The sequence below is a fragment of the Passer montanus genome, unplaced genomic scaffold (genome assembly GCF_014805655.1).
Source record: "Passer montanus isolate IOZ18808 unplaced genomic scaffold, ASM1480565v1 scaffold1, whole genome shotgun sequence".
Lineage (NCBI taxonomy): Eukaryota > Metazoa > Chordata > Aves > Passeriformes > Passeridae > Passer > Passer montanus.
In genome coordinates, this window is record NW_024356504.1 from 22,633,491 (window position 1) to 22,649,106 (window position 15,616).

The 15,616-nt window shown below is 41.8% G+C and overlaps 1 protein-coding gene across 3 annotated transcripts in view; it reads left to right on the top strand.

Annotated features, from left to right (window-relative positions):
• Nucleotides 1–15,204: 15,204 nt before the first annotated feature.
• The window catches only part of THSD7B (thrombospondin type 1 domain containing 7B), a 299,219-nt gene continuing 298,807 nt past the window's right edge, over nucleotides 15,205–15,616 (top strand). For 2 of the 3 annotated variants that reach the window (XM_039702266.1, XM_039702283.1), the window contains exon 1: nucleotides 15,519–15,569. The gene's annotated coding sequence lies outside the window, so the exon portion shown is untranslated. Of the gene's footprint in view, nucleotides 15,281–15,518; nucleotides 15,570–15,616 lie in introns of those variants that run through there. The other variant, XM_039702274.1, reaches the window with a different exon arrangement.

The window sequence follows — 15,616 nt, forward strand, 5'->3', positions numbered from 1 at the left end:
GGCTATTCAAGGCCATGAAAAAGAGAGTGGGAGATACTTTCAATCCCACCAGGAGTGCTGTGGCTGTCGCACAAGAGCTCTGCCGTCTCCTGCTGCCCATTGCTGCGTGGTAGGTGTGCCCCCGACGCTCAATCAGACACGTCCATTGCAACTGCTGAGTCAACAGAGTCCCGAGGCAGAGGGTGGCTGTGTCATACTAAATAGTTTTCTTTGCAGATCCTTTCCTTCCTGAGTCTCTTTGTACCCCTGATCTTATCGATTGAATTGGCTCTGCTAATTTAGCAGTCCTTTGGGCTGATGATCATAATTACAACACACAGCACAGCCTGAGTAAACAGGTCCATTGCAGCCCTAACGTTTTTGGCTGCCCAATGGCAAATAAACACCTTTGGCAAGAAAGTGCTTCTTTAATGACTTTCACTGGTTGCTACAAGCTGGAGAGCTGTTGCAGTGTTATGCAGAAAAGGGGAGCTATTCCTTATAAAGTTCAGCTCCACACACTTTTCCATGCAGCTCGAAAATTGTAGTAAGACTGAGTTCTTTTGAAGCAGACAGACATTGACAGGATTCAAGATAATTTTTATTATGCCTACCTAACTACAATCTTTCTATTGTTAATAATGAGGTAAATATTTATGCTTGATTTTATTTCGACAGCTATCTAGGAGTAGATGTGTCATAGAGTTGGCAGAGTAGATTTTAAATTAACATGTTTGCTTTAAAGTTCAGTGGTAAAATGTAACTGCAGAGCAGAAAGTTGCATATATTATAGACAGTAATTGGAAATAATTATAAAATTCTCTGCTAGAAAATTGTGATGAAAGAACACTTAGATGAATGACAAATGAGCTGTTCAAAGTTCCACTGATGACAAAGGTAAGGCTGTGTGGGCAAGGTTAATTCTCTTCCTTTGCGCACGTGCACTGCAGGTACTAATGATCCCCCCTTGCACCTTGAAAGTTTTCTGCTGCAATCAGTGGGCAAACCCCACACTCTTTATTATTTTATGCCTACCCTTGAAGGTGTAAAAGCCAATACCATTAATTGCAGTTGGGGTTACACTGTGCCCTGGTGCAGGCACTCAGATTCTCTTCATTAACCCAATACCACAACAGAATCTGGACCATAAGCAAAAGCCCTTATTTTCATAATTATATATTGCTATCCCAGTCACTCTTCCCTTAATTTAGCTGCAAGGTGGAATAAATAATTCTGCTTTACAAAATAAATGTTGTGAATTGGAGGGGTTTGTGTTTTCCCTTCCTGGCATGGCATTGCAGCCCCTGCCAGGGGCAGTGTGCTGGCAGTGGTCAGGGCACTCACCAGGTGAAGCTCTTGGTCCTGGGCACCCAGGTGACCCCCCAGGTGAGGCTGCTGCCCACTCTGCCAGGTGGCTGAAGTTTTGACAACAAAACCCACCTTGGATCCAGGGATTGAAGCCTTTAGCATTCCAGATGAAGTCCACAGGGACTTTACAGAATCTGACAAAAATCACCTCTTGAATTATCCTTTAAATTATTTTAAAACTAACATGCATTCAGTTCTTAAGTGGCACAGGTGCTTGCAGACAAGTATTTGAAAGGAATTTAGTGATCCAAGATATGTCTTTAGGATGCAGCAAGGAGGAGTGATCAGTGTTGGGAAACAACTGATGTGATCAGTTTTAGCAGCATATTTTTCTGTCAGTTTTATCCATGCAGCTCTTTGGATAAAATAGATTTAGTGGGAGTTCTGGGCATACTGTGATTCATCTGGCTGGAGCACTTAAACATGTCTCAGCAATTTGTTTTTAGTTTAAACAGCATTTAAACTCAATCTTTTAAGTAGGTACAGACATTATTTGTACATTATTTAATCCTATGCAAAAATTTCTTCAGTTTATTGCTAGCTGTGATACTCAAATCAGTTTGCTGCCAGAACATCAAGTACTGTTTGATCTAATACAGCTTTATTGGATGAAGATTATACTGTAAGTTAGGTTTACTTCTGAAAGCCTTTCTTTCCTGTAGACAAATATTTAATATCTGCACTCACTTGTAAAGCTCACTTTACAAGAGAGGCACTTCAGAGAAAAATGTTATCACCCCCAACGTGACTTTACCTGCAAGTAAAGTGCTGAACTGGAAACTGTAAGAAAATGAACAGAAATAAATAGTGTTTTCTCTTGGGTGTGATCCTAAGACAAGTGCAAAGCTGGGAAAGTCCATTTCTGGCCAGCTTTTGTTTTATTGGGATGTGACTGTTGAGCTTTTGCCACATCTGAAACCTGCAATTAGGTCAGAGGGATTTTCCATCTTCTTGGCCTTCACTTGATTTGTGGACTGTCATGGTACAGTCTGAAATGTAAGAAACTGGGTAAGGAGTTTTTGGGCCACAGCAAGCTCTATATTTTCCAGTTAACCTTTTATTAAGTGTGAATCTACTTTTGGGATGATGGCCCTTGAGTAATGATTAGCTGTTATTGATCACTGTATTTTGAGGGAGACTTCCTACCTGTTTTTTTTGGGCCGAGTAGCCTGTCTTTGTGAGCTAGTGCTTTGCAGAAGAAGAATCTGTGAGATCATGACATATATAGGAGCAAAAAGAAGAAGTGTTTCAAGAATGCCCTGCTGTGGCATTATCTCCCCTGCAGAAGACAGCAGCTGAATTTGCACTCTGTCAGGGAGCTGAGAAGTCAGGCTCTTTCATATGACCCACAACAATTTCCAGAACAGTCTGAAGAGCAGAAGGTGATTTTTTTTTTATTCCTTTTATCTGGATGACAGGATGCAGACAGCCCAGCACAGATTTAGGTTTATGTGGAGACATTCCAAGGCAGCCAGGTGCACCCTTTGTTTTTAGCCCTTCCTCCTGTTTGCACTCCTACACGTTTAAATGAGCAATGCACACCTGACTTAGGAGTAGCAGAGAAGCTACCTGATATAAATGAGGTTTCCTCTCTCCTTTCTTTCCTGCCTGGAGAAATCCAAATGAAGGATCATCTTTGTTATTATGAGACAAGATGTGCCTGGTTGTACTGCAGGATTATTTATGAAGTGAATGCCAACAGGAGAGTTAGCTCTCTGAGGATCAGTGCTCAGGTCTGAGCTACTACCTTCGGCACAGTAATAACATCACTGTCAAAAAGTGGAGGTTTTTTTTCCCCTTCAACCTACAAATTTCTTATAGCATGTCTTTTCTATTATTTACATTTTGATATGATATAACTCAACTGTGCAATCTTCCTTGTGATTAGGTCCTTAAATGCTTGGCAGTTCAACTTTAAACTCTGGGAAAAACGTCGGCATCAAAACATTTTCATAGAGGGAAGGAAGGTTTTTGAATATTAAAGCTGTGTTGAATCTGTAGTTGCTGTTACGCATTGCAGGGAAGCCCTGGGATGCTGTGGAATACAGCCCAAGGAAGAGTTCTCAGAATTATTGATATTCAGACCAATAAATGTCTGACATTTACCCCTTGAGAGGATGGTGACTCTTCACCTTCCAGGTATGCTGCAGCTGGAAACCTTATGCAACCTCTTCTCACAGAGAAGGTAATTGAGTCACATTAACTTCAAAGGTATCGCTTGCATAAGAAAATGAGATTTAGTGCAAGGTTTATAAATATGCTATAATTAGACCATTAATGGTGTCATCTTTTTGGCACAGCAGTTGACATTGTTCCTGTAAGTATGTGTTATTTCATAGTTTGATTTTAACAATTGTTTTGCCTCACACTGAGGAAGTTTGACATATGCAATGCTGACGATGTGGAAATAAGGCAAATCTAAGAAGGCATGGGTTGTGCATGGTAGTTAATTACCAGATTTTTTTTAGTTCCTTATTGCAAAAATCCACTGCTAGCAATTATTAAAATTGTGTATTTTCACTGACTAAAAGATTTGCTGGATGTCAAATGGATATTAGATCGATTTCCTATTAAATGAAGAAGAATGAATCTGAGCATACAATGAGACTAGTGAGCAGCAGGGTTTATTTTTAGATTATACTTTTAAAGCTAAACACTATCTTTAAGTCCAAAAGGAATGTGCCATTTCTTTCATTACTTTTTTACACTTGATTTCTTTTGGCAGGTTAAGACAGCAACTTTACATGAAATGGATGATTGGTTGGGAGATTGTGAATCCTGGTTTCCAGGTTATTTCTTTTCTAATAAATCATTTATAGAAAAAGTGGTCTTCTGAAGTTGTCTCATTAGTCTTCATTTTTTCTGCTTTTTCTCGATTTTCTTTTAAAAGAGACTCTGGTTAAATAACCACCGTCCTCTTTCAAATTCATGGGTGCAACTAACCCCTCAAAATGAACAAATGGCCCCTCTTTGATCATTGCTGTGGTTAAGAATTTAGATTTCACTATGAATATAATACTGAAATCCTTTTTTCCTAAACCTAGAGGTGAGTCCCTGCCCCTTATTAAGGTCCCTTTTCGCCTCCCTCAGTACCCAGGGCATTCATCACTGGCTGTGCACAGGTCCTGGCCTCAGCAGTAGCTGCTGCAGCCTGTGCTGCAGTGATCCCAGGCTGGGAAATGTTCTCTGGAGCTTTCAGATCTGGAAATAATTTACTGTGCTGAGGGTCAAAATGCCTTCTCACTGCCACTATGGTTGTGAGCACAAACGAAATTTTAAAACTACCTTTGTTCTGCTTTCCTTAGTAAAGGCACTGGAATCCAGCCACCTCAGGCCCTAGCCCAGTGTGTCTGCCATTTAGAAAGCCATGTAGGGTTTTTCTTTTGCTCATTTTGCTGCCAGGAATCAAATATTTAATCATTTGCAAGGATCCTTTTCAGATCTCTACAAGGATGAGAAGATATCAATCAAAGTGTGGGCACTTGCTGGCAATTATATGGACTTGATCTGCCTGCTAAGAGGAGCTTGAATGAATTTAGAGTAATGGCCCAGAAAAAAAATTCTCTTTTGGTCATTTCCACATGAAAATGTTAGTGTCTGGATTCAGGTAAACTGAATAGCTTGTGACTTCCTCTTCCCATTCCCTTTCTCCTTACTCTCTGTGTTTGCTTTTGAAACTGAAGGAATGAAATATACACAAGTCAGATTTTCTCTAAAACTTCAGTCCATTTAAGCCAAGGTGCCCTTTGTAGGAGTTGGGGGAGCACTGAGTTTCCTCTGATTTATTTTCATTTGGGCTCATGTAGTTCTAGATACAAAACTAAAAAGAAAAATGTTTTGAATTCCTTTGGCACTGTCGTATTATAGCCGAAAATGGTGTGAAGTGAAAGAGAATTGGTGGCTTCTTGTGGATCACCCCTTTCAAACTGCAATAGTTTGTTATCACTGTCTTACTCCCTTGCCAAGGTGAAGCCAATCAGACCCCATTGCTGGCTACAGGGCTTCAGAGAGGACCAGAGGAGACACAGAATGGTGAAGGCTGCTCTAAATTTTGTCTGGCAGTTGGGAGTGTTTGAAGGTATAAAACCAATTTGGGGCTTCCTGCAGCTGCTGGCTGCCTGAAGTGTTAGATGGGAAAAGTATTTATCAAGGAACAAATATTTTTTAACTGAATCAACACCTCAGAAAAGAGAAAGTTGGTTTTGAAGGATTTCTGAAGACTAGGAATAAGTTCCAGGGACTCATGGAGGAATGAAGTCTTTACAAAAAATGTCTGACATGGTAAAGAAAACCATTACTTCTCTAGAGCAGCTGGGAACAACCCACCTTGTCTGATTTCCTTTGGGAACTTTTATAAGCAATTATTTTATTCCAGGTATGAAATTCCTCATCAGTTGCTACTGAGATTTAAATATATAGTTAAGTTTCTGTCATTCATGTTTGAATGAATGATAGCATTGACCCTGTTCTTGCTTTATTAATAGATGAAACTCTTTATAGCTTTGATTTGCTCATGAAAGGGGGGGTCTAGATGTTCCTCCTTTACTATGATGGAGTCAGATCCACTGCTGATAACTGTAGAATAACATAATGGTTTGGTTTGGAAGGCACTTTAAAGACTTTCTCATTTCAACTCCCTGCCATGGGCAGGGACACCTTCCACTGTCCAGTGTGGCCTTGAACACTTCCAGGGATGGGGCAGCCACAGCTTCTCTTGGGACCCTGTGCCAGGCCTTCACCATTTTCACAGGGAGGAATTTCTTCCTAATCTCTGATCTAATCCTGCCCTCTGTGAGTTTACTTCCATTCCCCCTTGTCCCATCAGTTCACCCAGGGACGTGGCATTAGAGCTGTACTATGCCTTTCCATATCCTGGAAGCACATGAGGATTTACACGAATTTATCTATCTCGTACAAAGCACACTGGCACCAGCAGCACTGGTTCACCTCTTCAGGTGTTTTGCCCAAGGGATGCAGCTGTACTTTGGTGGGACTTTGTTCAGAGACTACCTTAGTGTGTGTTACAAATGTCATTTAACTTCAGAGCAGGTCAGTGAGGGGTATTACCTCATCTACTCAGTAAAGGTAAATGCACAAGTACAGCACAAAAGCTGAGCAAATGTACAATGTCTCCACTTCTTTACAGCCACTTTAAATATTTTGGTATTGCATCTTTCATTAAATGTTGTTTAAATAATCTTTTTACCATGTAACTTTTCGTAGTAATGAGTTTTAGAAGGCTGCAGAGAGACTGCAGAAAGGGAATGTTTTGCCCTTCAAAACTGGTGAGGAAAGGCTTGTGCTGCATAAACAGGAGAGGGAATTAAGCCATGTCCCAGATCTGATCCCAAAGAAATGAAGTTGTTCGTGTATGGTGTGGCTTACCTGCCCTCACTGCAAAATGAAACCTTGGCTCCTACAAGGCAGTGAAATCCTTACACCTTACACAGAGCACCTCAGTTACCAGCAACAGCTCAGAGTTATATGAAACACAAGCAGGGGAGGAATCTCCCTTAGTCTGGAACCTTGAGAGAAGTCTAAATTTTTTTCACTTGGGGGAGTATTGTTTTTTTCTGGTCCTTAGCACAAGAGATGTCATACTAGATCCAACCAGGGATATTCTGTCTCACATTCTGTCTTTGCTGGTGGCAGGGCAGATGTTATTCAGGGAGTGCATGAGTGCCCTGCCCTCCTATGTGATCATTCCTCTCCTAATTCCCCAGAACAATTTAATTATGAACATTAGAGCATGATTTTTTTAACTGAAAGTAGATGACTCTGCTAAAAAAATATGACTTATTTTAATATTGCATTCATATTTGCAATGCCATCCATTTCCACCTCAAATATGACCTATGCCAGACTAGGAAACCCCCAAATTGTAGGTAGTTTAATATTATTTTTAGTTAGCACAGATTGTAACTGGTGAGCTACCATTAATTGTCATGGGCTCACTGATGAATTCATGTCCTTTTAAATTATTTTTGGATGTGTGCCTACAGGCTCTAACAGGCTCCTTCGAGCAATATAAATGAATAAATCAGCAAGAGGTACCCACCAAACTATTACACCAGGGGTTGTAAATGGTTTAGAAAGGAAGCACTTACTTAATATCAAATATTTGTCTTAAGCTGCTCATAACTTCTGAACAACTGTCTCTCCAGCTGCTGTTAAAATGCTTATTTTTGTGTTGTAGACAAGGCCCAGGTATCTATGTGAAAACTGAGATGTATGTGGAGAAGAGCTTGTGACCCCTGTGAGTTAAAAATGAAGTTTGGGATGGGAAACAAAGAGAGACATTTTAATCATGGCTGCTGCTAGGGGATTTTTTTTACCCCTTTTCTTTTTAATCTGAGTCTTTGGGAGAAAAATGACATGATGACAGTTAATTATAACTAATCCTGCAGTGCTTCAACAAAGACTAATATAAAGTTCAGAGAGTTCCACCAGCAGTTAGTTTTATCCTTAGGAAGCAATGAGATTTTGCCTAAAATAGTTGTATTGTTTTTTGGCATCTGAAAAAAAACCCATATTCTGCAGTAAATTTGTCTGATATGGTGCTGAAAACCAAGGATATAGTGAAAGAAGGGATATTTCAGCATATGTATGTAGGTGCCAGGACTACAAAAAGTGTCTTTTAAAATAGTCTTTTTAAAAAAAAAAAATAAAAAAATTAGAGAAATGTCATTCAAAAATGAAACCTAGCAGTTAGTACAGACCATGGGTCAAATGAACCGTTTCAACTTCTATAGGCATTCAAAGTGGAAAAGAAATAACTGCAAAGCAGAGAAAGAAAAACTAGGTGAGGATTTCAAAGGTAGGAAAACATTAATAAAGTTAGTAACTGTTGCCTTAATCAGTCAGTAATATTAAGGCATTCAACACCTCGTGATCTTTGCCTTTAGAAGGATTTGGATCCATTATTCCACATCCTGTTGCTCCTCCTGGATGTGCTGCATAGGATGGCTTTGTGGGAGATGACTTTTCATGGAAAAAAGAGGAACAAACACGCTGAACTAAGTCCTAAATGCTGTTAGGAGGCTGCAGTGTTTTTCTGGCAAGACAGCCTGGGTGGGAAATGATGTGCACAGTAAGCAAACCTTCAGGAGAAATGAACCTAAACTCCTGGCTTCCCTGGAAGTGTCAGACAAATTCAATATCACCCTTAAATACAGAGGAAGAAAAATGTAGGGGATGATTTTTCAAACCTTCCTTAAAAATGTTGCAAAAATAGTTTCAAATGTTTTGTGGCTGTTCTTGAACTTTAGTTGAGCTCTGTTCTACCTATATCCCACTTACATAGATATGAATGATGTTTGAATGAAATCCTCACTATTGAATTGAATGTTTATTGCTGGAAACTGGTTAAATTTAGTATGTTACTTTATATTAAAATTGCAGAAAAGTGCAATTCTAGAAAGTTATGAAAAGCTTGATAAGGTGATGGAAAATTGTGTATAATGCATTCATTGTGTTTGCATGTATAGACAGAGAGGACTTATGCTCAGGTATTCTAAGTGCTTTTCAAAGGTACACAAGGTGCATACAAATTCTGGAGAGTGCTGTGATGTTTAGTCATTAAACAGGTAGCCCCTGGAGAAGGAAAGGGACCTGGTGAGAAGGGAAGGCTCTTAGCTGAGTTGAACATTCCTCTCATCTTTGCTTCTTTAGGCAAAAAGTGATGACTGCTTTCTAGTACAACACAAATCAGAGAAACCTTCTGAAAAATCTGGCTGAATATTAATCTGTTGGCTGAATTTCTGTTTGTTCTTTCATCCCATTTCTGTTCTGTAATTTTAATTTTTTTTGTCTTAAAAATTGCTGCCATTTATAGAATGAACATTTTCCTATTTCATGGGGTTTTTTCTCACTTGACAGGGAATTTAACAGCAGTCAATTGAAATAATAAATTGCATCAAGGTAAAAGTTTAAGGCCAGGCTGGATGGAGCTCTGAGCAATGTGGTTTAGTGGAAGGTGTCGCTGTCCATAGCAGGGGGTTGGAATGAGATGATCTGTAAGCTGCTTTTCAACCCAGGCCGTTCCAATACCATGAATCTGTAGTATTATCAAGGCAGATTTTTTTTTGTAGTGTTAGAAGTACTTATGTGTACTGGCTTTGTAAAACATTCATGAGATAAAAGCAGCCAAATCCAGTAAAGTATGATAGGAAGTGAAAGCTTTCATTGTGAGCATGCCTGAGCCAAACGAGATTTCTGCAGGCATGCAAAAAGTGCTTACCACCACTGGCATGTTTGGAGGGACCATTCCTCTCTTCAGTGGATCCCCAGAAGAATGCAACAGGATCCAACCTCCTTGAGACAAAGTCCTTTTTGGGAACCTCCTGTGCTGGCGTGTCTCTGCAGGGCCCAAGGCGTGACTAAGGATGATAGGCAATAACTAAGCAGCATGTTAAAAATAGCAAGTCAATTTAAAATCAGCATCAGAATGCCATTATTGATTGTGTAGAGCAAATCCCCTACCTTGTACTCAACACTTAATTAAAGCAGTGGAACAGAAGCACTAATAGAGAGAGAAAAAAAAACAAAAACTCCAAAGCAAAGCCATAATGATTAGAAAATATCTTTAATTTCAGTGTTCTGCTCCATAGTCATCAATAGATTTCAAATCTAATTACTAGTCACTAGCATGAGCCTTCTTTATCTCTTGTTATCGCTTTTTTTACTAAATAAGCAGTGTATTGGGACAGAAAACCTTAACACTTGACAGGTTCCCAGCTGCTAAATTATTGCCAGTTACTATTTGCAGGGAGACCCTTCTTTGAGTGGGAGCTTGCTGCTCTTTCTGTAAAGCAAGACTCCAATCAGGAAAGGTTAATAGCTTGTGAAGAGCCTCCATCGCAGCTTTTCTTGCCCTGCCATGGCTGGTGAATAGGTGGCAGATGCATTGCTTCATGCTGCACCCTACTCATGTTTTTCTTTAACCTGCACAGCACGGTACTTAAAAAGGACTTTCTCTTACTCACAAATGCAACTGTCGTGTTTCCTCAGACATTAACAAGGGTATCACGGTTTTAAGCTCTGGGGGCTCTAGCCAGCAAGATAATTGGTCTTTTGTAGGAGTTCTGCTCTGTGCTTCTATTTGTAGTGATTATTTATTTGGTAAGTGTTCCTCCATCTTCAACCCATCACTGGCACCAAAAGGTCTGATCCTGCATTCTCAAAAATAACACTCAACATGATTTTGATATTTGAACAGGATAAATGATTCCAGCTTACACCCTCTACTACCTGTGCCTTGAACTGTGGTGTGCAGTAAAGTAATGTAAAAAGGAGCTTTGTGTCCCTTGAGAAACACTTGCCACCATTTGTGGGGCAGTGGGGTGCAGAAGAATAGGAAGGGACAGATGGGTTGTGGGGAAGAGGGGGCTGTTGTGCTGATCAGCCCCTGCAGGTCTGTGCCGCAGGGAGGATTGATTTCAAACCCTGGCTCAGAATTATTTCAGGTTCAGGCAGGGATGCACACTGGGATTTGAGTATTGTACTCACTAATGGGTGGTGGGTTGAGATCCAGCATTAACACTGGCTGGATCTATTCACAGAGGTGTGCTCTAACTAGAACGTTGGTAAAGATAGATATCCTGCCTGAATGAATTTCTTCTGTTGCTAAAGAAGGCATCATCTAAGGATATGATCACAACAGGGCTGCCATCAATTATGCTGGTGTCTTGATAACTCCATAATTAAAAATAAATTATGCTTGGTCCTTAATAGGACTAGTATTAAACTGAATGCCTGTTTAATCTCAGTTAAATCTGCCACAAAGAAATGACACCATGAGAAGTGTGAATGAATGATATCCTTTTTTTCCCCTTCCCTGATTCTAATTACACATGATGGCACTTGCAGCGTCCCTTGTGAATGCACAAAATTGGTGCAGCAGGGGAAATGCAAGCTTCCCTGTGCTGCAGTCTGTTCATTAGCATCGATTTCTGAGGCACTGCCCCTAAGGATGAGAGGATAATTTCTTTTATTCAGTTTCTCATGATCCCAGCTTGTAATAGACTATTAAAAATAACTTCTAAACCTCAGTGTAAGTTCTGAAACAGTGAGAGATGTACAAAACTCCTCATAACCCACCTTTCCATGGAGCATTAAAGCCAACTAACCACTCCTACTTTGTCCCTGACTACATGTACTTATTACCTAAAGCTGTGCCTTTGGGCTGCAAATCCATTGTGTCAGCCTTTCATTTTCTGCTTGGCTTTCTGCTGCTTTTCCACGGTGCAATATGAAAACTGATACAACATTCCATATGGAAAGAGCTGTCATTTATTTGGTAAAGTTATGAATATCCTGGTAAAGCTCACATAGTTCAGATTTCTTCTCTTGAGTTGTACTAGCTTTTGTGGTACAGTGTAAAAACATCACTATGACCACACAAAGTCTTATAAGTCTTATATAAAAAAATAGAAACCTGATCTATTAATCTAACTGGCTTTGCTCTGATTTGTCAGTCCCTTCTATGAACTTGGGGCACAGAAATAAATGCTGAGTATTGATGAAAAGACTCCCTATTTCCGGAGTTCCACATTAATTATTACTGCAAAAATTGCACCCAAGACGCTTTCCCTAAGTTTTTTTTAATCTCCCTCTTTTGAAAAAAATGGCCATCTACAGAAAGAAAAAACCTGAAGTCCAACTAGATTTAGTAACAAATCATAGTGTGCATATTAATGATAGAGACTGAAAGAACAAATCATAGGTGAGCCCTAATTTCGACAGCTCTTCATCCACATTACTCTAGTAACTACTTTTAGATAACATAAAAAGTGAATTATGAAAGTATTAAGAAAGCCTTCCTAACAAATGCAGAAAGTATTGATAGGGACACTCTGTAACAGTTTGCTCACTGTCCATTAGCGCTGTAGTGGGTGGCTTGTACCGTTTTGCTCTGAATCTTTGCTCCCTGAGAAACAGACAAAAACTTGGCGCCGTGTTTTTATGCAAGATTACCTCTTTGTTTTTAAGCCTGGAATGCCATGTTTTGAAACTGCTCGCTGTTCCTGCATAAGCTGCATTCCAGATGCTGTGCAGGCAGGTTGGTTCAGGTCCCCACGGTACCGAGTACAGGAGGAGGTGGCTGCTTTGCCCATCTTGCTGAAGATGGACCTGCCTGTAGTCTGTGGCTTTCTGCCCAGCTCTGCTGGAACTGGCTGTTGCATCGCAAGCCTTGCCAAAATTTTTCACAATAACAAGCTCCAATCTACATAACACCTGGCCTGTACAAACCAGGTCATTATGAACTTGATCCAAGCTGTCATTCAAGCAGCTTTGTTATTCCCTTCTTAGGCTGGGCCAGTCATCCATAAGCAAGAGCTGGCTTAAACCTTGCAGGCCTTGCAGCACTCGGGTACCAGTTTTCTTTCTTTGAGCCCCATCAAGCAGGAGAGATCCACATAACAAGAGGATCACAGGTAGCAGAAACACAAAGAAACAATGAGTGATCTGGGCTAAAACCCAACCTAACAGGTTACTTCGAGTTCCAAGTTCCTTCCAGTCTGTTTTTTGTGCTTTTATTCTCCTGTTGCTGCTTCTTGGTCTCATCCTTCAGCCTGTCTATTCAAATTGAAAAAAACCCAGGTTTGCTCAATCTATTTAATGCATATTCACTCTGTATTAATTTCCTACACATCTTTTAGGTATATACAGTCATCCATGAACATTTTGAGGAAAGAGGAAGTCCTGAGGAAGAGAATCAAAGCCAAAATGTGTGTGATGAAGGGAGCTGGCACGCAGCTGGCTGGAGAGCTGCGAGGGCTCTCTTGCCCTCTTGTGCTGCCTCTTCTTTTCATTAGTGCCACTCTTGGGGCTGCAGGGAGGAGTTCAGGCTCCCATATCCAGATGCTGGATTAATGCAAACTCTGCATTGGCAAATTAAGCTAAGAATTGCAGCACTGCAGTTCCCCATATGCTTCAACTCCAGATTAAGCATGAGGGGCAAAATGGGGCTATTTTTATCAAACACCACAAGGGCTGTGAGGAGGCAAAGAGAGTGTAACTGCCTGTAGTCCAGAGCCAGTCAGGAAAAAGGAAGTGTCACTTGCAAAAAACTCCTGACATTTCAAGAGGTGTCTTCCATTCTGTACCAGGCAAAAATGAGACCTTTACAATTTTTTCAATGGAAAAAAGAGGGCAGTGAAGCTGGGGCTGGTGCAGCCCTGGTGGTGCCCTCTGTCACTCACTCTTGGGGGTAGGGCTCTCTGACCTGGGAGAGAGCCAAGAAAAACCTTCTTAAAACCAATCATCTTTGGGCAAGTGTCTCCACTTTGACAAATACAAATTTTCTCACAAAACTTTATTTGGAACACTCCTGACCAGCTGTGTGCAATCTCTGGTGAACTCTCCTTCCCCAGCACATGTCCAGGATTGTATAATTCATGAGAGCAATGGGACAGGCTGGACCTAGAGCCAGGAAGTTTGTGTTTCAATCTCTGATCAGGATATCATATCTTATGATGTGTATCATCCATCTGCCTTCACTTCTACTCTTCTGTCTCCCATCTTTGTAAGGTAGAACTCTCTGAAAGTAGGAACACTGATTTTTTTGAACAGCGTCTACTGTAATGAAGTTCTGTTTTCATTTTGAGTTTGTAAATGATGTGAACAATCCTTGCATGAAGATTTGATATTTCTGTAAACAGAAAATAAACTGAGGCTCATAGATGATGCAACCATGCCCATTAAAATACTATATGTTATTCTTGTTAAATGGAAAATGTCCAAGTGAACCTTGACATTTTCAAAACCTGAGCAGGTTATCCCTTGGGTTCTTTAACACACAAGGGATGTTCTGTTCTTTAACAGAAATGAGAACTGTGTGAAAAGCAGGAATAGATACTGAAGTAATTTTGTTGTGCATACAGTCACCTCTTACTCTCTGAGTTTGATATAGGCATTAATTTTTCCTGAATAATGATTGTCTAAAAAAAAAGGGGTTCTGCAGAATAATGCCTATTTGAGTTTTTAAATAGTGCAGATAAAGTAAACTGAGATCATTCACTTCATGTATTTAAAAAGTGATGGATTCAGTATCCTCCCTGCAATCAATAAATATTCTCTCCTTAATCGAGGACTTCCGCCAGTTTGGTGATCTCTTGCACTAATTACTTCCCTCAAAAATATGACTTAGATGAATTTGAAACTAAATGAGACCAGTGTTCTTTGGGCAAAGATGGTGATTCTGTGTTCAGTTGTTGGCCCTTCATTTCAGGATGGACATTGAGGGGCTGGGAGCTAAGAAAGGTTCTGCAGCACAGGTTTGATGAGGAGCAGTTGAGGGGGCTCAGCCTGGAGAAGAGGAGGCTCAGGGGAACCTTCCCAGGGTCTACAGCGCCCACCTGGTGCGGCCAGGGGAAAGGCTCTGCAGCACAGGTTTGATGAGCAGCTGAGGCAGCTCAGCCTGGAGAAGAGGAGGCTCAGGGGAACCTTCTCAGGGTCTACAGCACCCACCTGGTGCGGCCAGCTGTGGGTTGGGCTCTGCTCGTGGATAACAAGTGGCAACATGAGAGAACATGGATTAAAGCTGTGCCAGAGGCCCTTTAGGTTGGCTATTTGGAGGAATTTTTTCACAGGAAGGGTGCTCAGACATTGGAACGGGCTGTCTGGAGAGGCGGTGGTGTCCCATCCCTGGAGGTGCTTGAGGAAAGCCTGGATGTGGCACTCAGTGCCATGGTGTGGTTAACAAGGTGGTGATCGATCGTGGGTTGGGCTCTACCATCTCAGAGGGCTTTTCCAACCCAATCGCTTCAGTAATTCTGTGATTGCCTGGAGCTGTTACGGAAGGAAGCACGGCGAGCACCCTCAGCCCTGCGAGCACCCTCAGCACGGCACGGCGAGCAGCGTGAGGAGGTTGGTGACAACGCGTGAGGAGGATGGCAACAATTGCCAACTGCTGTTGGCAGTTGGGTGCGGGGTAAGCATGCAGCTACAATTCAGCTTTGACTAGATTTGCAGCGCTAGCGCGTGTTTAACAGCACCCGTGGAACCCCCGGCCCTGCGCCCCGGGCACAACTCCCGGCTCCCCTCAGCGCCGGGCCCTGCGCCGCCGCCGCCCGGCAGAGGGCGCCGCGCGCGCCGCTCCGCGCGGGGCCGGGCGGGGTGGCCATGGCTCCGCAGACCTCCCGCCGCAGCGCGCCGCGCCGGGCTCCATGCCGCGCTCCGGGATGCGAGGAGGTGCGGCCGCCCCGCTGCCGGGGGAGAGGGTGGGTCCGGGGGCTCGGCTCCGCGGGCGGGGGTGTGGGTGCGTGGA